We start from the raw sequence: 8,673 nt of genomic DNA, 5'->3' as shown, positions 1-8,673 counted from the left end.
CCAGAGCCACCCAGAGCTCCCAGAGTATTCAGGGACAGGACATCTGCACATTCTCTTTTCCAAAGCAGCTTCCAGACTTGTCTGTTGTTCCACCATGCCCCAGGCACTTACACTCACAAGCCTTCCTATCCCTTCTGCATCACAATGTTTATTCCCACCAGTGCTCTCCATCTCTCCACACCTCAAAAAGTGCTCACAGATGCAGCGTCACCCTCCCCTCAAGCTCGCCGCCTGCCCTCTGCTCAGAGGCCGCGTTCCAGCGCGCATCTGCCAGGCTGCCTTTAGACGTGACCTCAGGCCAGTGTGCAACATGCTCCAGAGGTGCCTGTTTTCTTCTGGGGAGAATCCACAGAGCAACTCGGACACAGGGATACACAAACCCGTCTGATATGTTCAAAGAATTACTGAGCATCTGCAAAGAGACCAAAAGAAAAACAAACATGCGGATGAAAGGATTCCTGTGACATGACAAAGAGGGAAAAAAAGGAGAGAGGGACGAATAAGGCCACCCAGACAGGTCCTGGGCTTTTGGGGAGCCCACCATCCTCTCGAGGAGGGCTACCTCAGCACCTGCACCATGGCCAGAGACTGTCACCACCTGCGTGTCCCCTCTGCCTCTCTGCTGCGAAGCACGCATCCCGACAAGACATTGGTGCGATTCCATCCTCGCGGAGCTCCTTTCTGCAATGCAGGGACATTGCTCCCTACCTCCCTGACCTCTGCCCTGGCCATGCGGGGTGGTTGATGGCTCTACAGCTAAGAAATGTGCCTCGAATCTCATCCTGTTGCTTTTGCACCCTCCCCAGAAACTCTTCTCTCCTTTACCAAGGAGTAAGAAACATGCACCTCAGCAGACTTTTCTTACTGTCCGTGGCACCAGCCATCAGTGACATCCATCCATCTTCCAGTCTTCCACAGCTTGCTCCATTGACATTCAGAAGTCCCCTAGCTATTGTTCAACAGCTCCTTTTTCCTGTCACAATAGCAAGCAGATGTTTTCATCCATTAAAAAAAATAAATAAATAAAAGAAGGCCGCCCATGGTCTTCCAGAATAACCAGAGGAGCTGCAGTTCTAGCTATACCCAAGGGGGCCATTGGAGGAGGATGGTGACAGAGATTCCCATCCCTCTCTAGGTGCTCAGGACGGGTCTACCAACCCCATGCTGCAGTGCGGAGTTTCCAGGCAGTGAGGACCCTCCAGCTCCTGTGCTGTGCAACCCCCTGTGGCCCCCAACAAGGAGCAGGGATGGGGCTTCAGATCTCTAGGAAAGCCACCCTCTGCAGCCTGGAGCCCTGCCTGCCCTCACATCTGCAGCTCTGCCTCCTCTCACAGAGCCCAGATGCTGTCTTCAGGTGGGGATGGGTCTTCTTGGTGTCACCTACTGCCAGGTGGCCTTAGCTCTGGGATGCAAAGTTACGGCCCTGCTTTGGGGCTCAGAGATGCTGGCCACTGTTGCAAGGGTCAGGCTCATGGCAGGAGACGTCTGGCTCACCAAAAGATGGGGGATGAGAGAGGGTTACACCCTTGGACCAAGCAGCATTGCTGCAGCCAGGCACTGACCACAGGCACAGAAAGGTGCCTGTGCTGCCACGGCCAGCGCTGCCGTCACGGAGGGAAGCTGTGATGGGCACTGCTGGCTCACGAGCGGTACACAGAGCCCTGCTGCATGAAGGATGCGGTAGTGCAGCACTGGCAGCGTGCTGGGAACTGTCTCAAGCAGAGGAGAGTCTTAATGCTGCATGGGGCTGAGCAGGGAGCTGAGCCAGCGGGAAGTGGGCTGCCACCAGCACCGGCTTTTGCCCTGCGCTGCCTTGGTGTGCGGCTGGACAAGGGGGTGCAGGCAGATGGGAAGCAGAGCTCTGCAGAGAAGGGAGGAAGGCAGAGCCTTCAGTGGCTTTAACCTTTGGACAGATTCTGCTGGCTTATAAAACAAATCAGGTCCAGGTCCAGCCACTGCTTGAAGCACGGCTGGACAACAGGTCCCACTCTGATCGGGACTCAGGGCAGAGCTTGGCCCCAAGGGCTGTCCAAGGGAGAAAGGAGGAGACCCCTGGCAGGGAACCTGTGCCCACCACATGTCCTCTCCACAGGGGCCCTTGGGTGCCCCTGTCCTTATCCCTGCCCCTCCTTTTCTCCCACCATGGCCATCCCCCAACACATCAGCCAAAGCCTCACGGCAGCTGAGCCTCATTGCAGCTGTTTTGGTGGGCACTACTTGTCCCTGTGAAGGTGACACCACCTGGGCACAGCACAGCCTCTCCGCAGGGCTCCCGGAGGACCCTCATCCCTGGGAAAGGTGGGATGGGAAGGAGATGTGGCCTGATGTGGCACCATCAGCCAGTGCCAGCACAGGGCGCCCTGAGCACGGCAGCTTATGGGGACAGGCAGCCAGGCATGGGCAACATGAGATGCAGATTGAAGCTCTTCTGGGGCTGCACAGCCATCAGTGCTCCCAGATCCCAGGCCGAGCTCTAGAGTCAGTGAGTGCCAGGACCATTAATAGTGCAGTGACAGTGTTTAAATTGGAGCTGCCACTGCCGCAGACGCAATAACTCCTCATGCCCGAGGAACTGATTAGCAATGGCCCCGTGCTGCATTCTCCTTCACCCTTTGTGGAGCGAATGAGGGGAAAGGGCTCAAACCCAACGTCTCAGGCTGTGGTGCACCCTGCCCTCACCAGGACCATCCCTGTAGTGGTGACCTGTACCAGTTCCTGTGAGTCCAAAAGCTGGAGCCCCTTCTGCAGAGCTTCAGGGCTGCGCTGTGACTTATTGTCGAGTGTTTACTGTCATTGCCGGGGAGACATTAGTTCAGATTATGTCAAAACAAAGTTATTCCAAGCTCAATCCTAGAGAAAAATATTATTGTAAGCAGTGATTGGCGAGGGGTGGCGTGTCCACCGCCAGCAATCCCAAAGCCCACGGGGTGGGGGGAGATAGGATCTTTGTTTTCAAGCCAGGCTCCCAGCCAAGAGCAGCCAAAGCCGAGGTAGAAGGGAGATTTTGTGAGGCAGCCAGCAATTCAGGTCAAAGCTTCATCTTCTCCAGAAAAAAAAAAAAAATTCTTTAAACTGTAAAGAGAAAGTCCTGTTCCAGCTCCAGCCTTAGCCAGAGAGCATATGTGCCATATTGTCCAGGAATTGAATGTAAGGAATCCAGATATGCCATGTTATCCAAGAATCACATGTAGGAAATCCAGGAGTGACTTGTTATCTAGGAATCACATGCTGGGAAGCCAGACACAGCCTGTTAGACAGGGCTTGTATGCAAGGAATCCAGATGTGGCACATCAGCCGGGGGCAGGGCGCGAGGATCCAGATGTGCTGCATTCCCCCAGAGCTGTGCGCGGGGATGGGGAGCAGGCAAACACGTGCAGGCTGCACCCTGCGCAGAAGCGCAGGTACCCAGCTGGCTCCTGCCTTAGCTCAGAAACAGACAAATGCAAAAAGCAGCCTCAAAAGCAGAGGCTGAGCCGAGCCAGTCACGAGCTAGTAGTGTGGGGGGCCAGCCTGCAGCTGGGCAGAGAAGAACAAGCTAGGAGAGGAGGATATGTATGTTCTCAAAGCTCCATGGGCTCAGACTCCGGCTCTGGAGTGGGGAGGCCATCAGGGAGAAGTGGTGATCCTTTTTGCTGGTGCTAGACACTGACCCTAGAGCCACCACACAGCATCCAGGAGCAGGAGGGACCTTGAGGGTTGGTCCAGGCTTGGCAGGTGGAAAGAGATGCACCAAGGAGAACAGACAAGGGTATGAATGAGCCTTGAGAGGTGCAAATAAGGACAGCAAAATGCAGGCAAAGTCTCAGGAGACATTCCCAGACGGTGAGATAGAGTGGGCAGTGGACACCTCTTCCCAGGGCTGGCAGGGCTGGGTGGGAGTGATGGAGCCGGCTCCCTGGGGAGGACAGGGACAGGGCTCAGAGCAGGGTGCCCAGCCCCAGGGAGCTGGAGGTGTTTCCCAACCCATCACCCCTCATCCCACCCCAGGGCAGCACCCAGGACGTGGGCACTGCAGGAGGCTCTGTCTCCAAAAGTAAGCCAACAGGGATGCTGCCACCGCCCCAGTATCCCAGGAGCTCTTTCCTGATCCCACTGAGAAGTCCTGGGTGATGCTGGGTGAAAGGAGATCTTCCCCCACACGTCTCCATGACATGGATGGGGGCACCTCCGCAGGGCCACCCATTGCAGCCACAGCTGCCAAGCCCCACTCCACCACCAGCTTGCAAGGTGTGCACAGCATCACGGAGCCAGGCTGGCCACCTCCTGGCCTTCAGGACAAAGCCTGGAGCTGCTCCTTACAGCCCGCTCCCCAAAGCTGTGAGCTTCCCATAATAGTGCCCTACAGGGCTCAGGTGCGCTGTTGTGACCAAATCCCCTCCTGCCCACGGTGTGCTTTCTTCTCAGCTTCTTCTCACAGCATCTATTTTTGTTCCCCCCTACCCACCTCCCACTGAACCTGTGCCAAAGAAATAAAGCACAGGGCAGCTCTGGGCACTGGCCAAAGCAAGAGCTGTGCAAATGGCACCAGGCAAAATGCCCAGTATTATTCTGGCACTGAAACAGCCCCTTTAGAGGCTGGCCAGAGCCCTCCCCGTCCCCAGAGCTCCTGGAGGAAGGGGCACCCAGAGACTGGCCCCAGTCATGGCGATGCTCAGACCCAGCATCCTGCAAGCACATCTCTTCTGCTCCTGTTCCTGCCATGCTAAAAAGTCTCCTGGTGACACAGGCATTGGGGCTCAGATGGGCTAGAAGGCAGGAGAGACGGAGAGGCCCATTTCCTTCCGCAGCCAGGTGGCTGCACACTGGTAACCAAAGGCTGTCCTCAGGGCCATGGGGCAGGGCATGAGGGGTCTGTTTGGCTACACTAAATGTCATGTACGCTGTCCCCAGCCTGGTCTGCCACTTGTCATTATCATGTTTGGTGGCTCATATCTCTGTATCCCACAGCATCCTCCATTCCTCTTCACTGTCTTGTCCATCTCCTGTAACATTTCCAGTGCTCTGCAGATGATGTGCTCTGCAGGTGGCTGCTGCTCTTTGCTGCTGGACCTGGACTCTCTCTCTTGTGAACACTCTGCCCTTCTGCTGGGCTGGATGCCCCCTGCCCCAGGGAAAAGCCCTTTACCCCAGTGAAGCTGCTCTATCCCCTCTCGGCAGCCCATCACTGCTGGGAAGGAAGGGGACACGTGCAGGCACTTGCTCCTGCTCTGGGAGCTGCTGATCCTTCTGGACCTCCTGGAGCTGCTCTCAGAAATGTGATGGAGCTGTGGCTTGTGAGCAAACACCTTGCCCTGCTCAGAGAATGGAGCTTCCTCCTCATCTCTGCAGCTCCTGGCCTTGTACCCAGCCAAAGCAATCCTGTCCTCACCCCGCTCCCCAGCCCAGGTACCAGAGCTGGCACTCGTTCGCTCATGTGCCTGCACCCCCGTCCATGTAAGCCATAACAGCAGAGCGGTGACAACTGGTGTTCCATCCTCTCAAGGACCTGAGACAGGGGTTTGTGTCCTCCCAGCCCCAGGAGCTGCAACATGGTCCCAGATCCTGCAGATCATTCACAGCACCGCCTCCATGTCTCCCACCCTGGTGCTAGCATCACAGCCTGTAGCCCTGAGGTGGATCAGAAACCCCCTTCCAACAAGAATCTGTGCACACCATGAACACGCCAGCTGGTTCCTCACAAGGGCTGCGAGGGAACGGGATGCACACCATGATTTCTCCTACAAGCTGGCCCAAAGCCTGGCCTGCAGGAAGGCTTTGTGCTGCTGCGCCAAAGCTCCAGGCAGCAGCAAATCCTCCCCCCATCCAAAAAGCTCCTCCAGTGTCCAGTGGCCCTTGAGGAGTGGGAAACTGCAGCTTGTTTCAAGGATGAGTTTGTCTAAATGAGGCTTCCAGCCAGTTGACCGTAACATACATTTGTCAATGCTCCTGAAAGCCTCCCCCACCAGGAAACATCTTTATTTTCAAGTACCTATAAAAATGGTCACGTCACCTCCCAGCCTTCTCTTAGTGAGTGGCACAAGCTGAGCCTGGTGCAGCTCGTTTCCCAGCCCCTAGGACCAGGGGACCACAATGAGTGGACACCAAGTCTGGTTGCAGTCCCCCCTCCTCAGCCTTCAAACTCCAGCTCCTGGCAGGTCTCCAAGGGCTCAATATTGTCATGTCTTTCCAAGACTTGTTCAATGTCAGTGTCAGCATTTCAGGGACTCTTCCAGCAGCTCATTCTTGGCTCAAGGGTATAAGTTAACCGGGCCTGTTGGTCTGAAGTTGCACAGCCTTCTTCATCACAGATGTAAATATTTTAGCCCCCACAGGGGTGAACGCTTCTTTATGCTTCGACCCAAGCACAGACTGGAGTCATCTGTTGCATTCTTCTGGTTTTGCTTCTTACCGTTTGACTCCATATGTTTTGCACAGGGCTGAGATTGGGGGTTGGCTTGGTTTGGTCGTCTTTAATGTACATTTCTAGACTTCTCACTGCCATTAGCCAGTGAAAGCTCATTGATTTATTTGGTTTCCCCCTCTACTACCTGTACAGTTTAACCAGCAGTTCTTTAGGTCACTGCAGGCTTCCCTTCTCCCCACCCTTCCGGACAGTGCCAGCTTCTCCATCCCATGGGCTAGACCCAGCTTTGGACACATTCCATTTGTCCGGTGCAGCAGTGCCCGGCTCAGCAGGAAGCCTGCTCCGTGCAGGAGATGTCTCCTGCCTGCTCTACACGAGCAGTGGCAGGACAGGGGGGAGCACCTCACAGGCTCTGCTTGAAGCACTAACCCTGGAAATTTCCTCGCCACTCGTACAACTCCTGGGCAGTAGTAGGGCCATGACCAATTTTTAGGGGTCTTGAGAAACTGAATCGTGCAATTTTGGTGCTCAGCAAGAGCTGGAGGAAGTGACCCCCCCGTGTCTGCTCACAACCTGCCAGAGCCCTTCCCAAGGCAGGAAAGAGCTCGAGCCATGGCCCACCTCATCTGATCACACCTGCCCAGCAGGATGGAGCAGCCCGGCCTGGAGGTCTTCACCTTTCCGAGGTCCTCACTAGCTGGCATTGTCCCACAGACCAGGAGATGCCACCAAGGTCTCTTTTCTCCTCTGATGGCCACTGCTCCACGCTGCCAGCTCTCCCACCAGCTGACTGGGGCTGCTCGGCATGAGTCACCCCTCCAGAAGGCATGGTAGAAGCAAAACAGAGAGGATGAGGAAGAGAAAAAAGCATGTTACCCTCTCTGGGCAAGGACATGGGCCTTTACTCAGCTGCCTTCCCTCCATGCCAGCCTCTGGCTAGGCTCACGCCTGGTTCCCACCTGCAGCACACCTCAGGGCACCGCAGTCCTCCCCCCGGTCACTGCCACCCCGGTTACACATCCAAACCACCGCTGACAGCTTTTTCCCTAGGAGAATTATTTTCGTCTATGAAATCATGGCTTTGGGGCATTGCTGGGATGTCCTTGAATGAGTCCCAGCTTTTGCTAACGCCTCCCACTCTAAATTTACAGTCCCAGTCAGTCATGCCAGCGATTGTTTCACATTTTAGAAAACTGACCTTTCAGATGTCCAAATAAACACGTTGTTCATTGATGTCTAATGTGAGCACAGCCACGCTGCTCTCCGGTGCCTACAGATCCCCGCGCCTGAGAGCAGCAATTAACTCGTCATTAGCGGAGCAGAGTCTGCTCACTCATCACCCTGACAGTGTCCAGAGCTTTCCGCCATGACCAGCTCTTATCTGCAGTTTTTAGAGACTCTCAAAAAGTCACATTATTGGCTGCAGAAGATATCCGCCGAGTGTCTACCAGGCGTCTCCAGGCGAAGAATTCTTTCCCCCCGCGAGCCTTTCCTGCAGGCTGGAACCGCGTTTCTCCCACACGCTCCTGCCTCTAACAAAGCAGCTCTGCTGCCTCCAGGTGCCAGAGCCATCGTCGGGCCATGGTCGTGCCTGTTCCTCTCGGCCCCTGTTTGGTGAGCGGTGTGCCTCCCCGCAGCCGCCCCGTGCCTGGGGTCACGGTGCTGATGGATATTTTTATCAGCTGTTCCAGTGCCTGAACAAGCCCTCCAGGCAATTGCACTTTCATTTGTTGCTCATCCCATTCCCACCCCTCACCCCCCTCCAAGAGGCAATAAAATACTTTACCTTTGTTTTTTGTGTTTGTTTGGTTTTTGGCCATTATTTGCCATGGACTGCTCTGTAAACCCCCCAGATTCCACCAAAGCCAGATGGGTCCTTTGCCATGTAATCGGCAGCCCTGGGGAGTGAGTCCCTCCCATCTGCTTTCATCCCCCAGTGCCAGTTTGTTTGCCGTAACTCACACTGTTCCTGGCCATGGTTTCGCTAGACTGACTGCTGCCACTACATTTGTATTGTGGGTTGGGTAATAGCATAAGGACACTTCATGTTTCTAAAACCAGCTATTTTTGGGACATGTTTGTAGCTATGCTGCAACTGAGGTCAGCCTTCCAGCCACATGCACACACCGGCCTCCTGGAGACTGCCCTACCCTGTCCCATCCTATCGGACATGCACTGGCTCCCACCTTCCCAGCCCTGAGCCAAAGGGCTCGTCCCCCCAGTGCCAGTCACCCACAGGGGAACCATCCAGCAGCAGCCAACGTGGGGTGCTGTGCCCACCAGGCTCCCCTCACTCACACGTATGGTCCACGCCAACCTCCCAAGGCCTC

The 8,673-nt window shown here is 55.4% G+C and overlaps 1 long non-coding RNA gene across 1 annotated transcript; it reads right to left on the bottom strand.

Annotated features, from left to right (window-relative positions):
• Nucleotides 1-253: 253 nt before the first annotated feature.
• Nucleotides 254-8,056, bottom strand: LOC121057836. Its single transcript, XR_005813970.1, has 3 exons — nt 7,542-8,056; nt 6,965-7,159; nt 254-412 (listed from the first exon to the last, which is right to left on the bottom strand). It is a non-coding gene; the product is annotated as an uncharacterized LOC121057836 (long non-coding RNA).
• Nucleotides 8,057-8,673: the final 617 nt, after the last annotated feature.

Source organism: Cygnus olor, chromosome 20, assembly GCF_009769625.2.
Source record: "Cygnus olor isolate bCygOlo1 chromosome 20, bCygOlo1.pri.v2, whole genome shotgun sequence".
Taxonomy (NCBI): domain Eukaryota; kingdom Metazoa; phylum Chordata; class Aves; order Anseriformes; family Anatidae; genus Cygnus; species Cygnus olor.
Note: the sequence above shows the minus strand (reverse complement) of the source record. Positions and strands in the feature narration are given on the sequence as shown.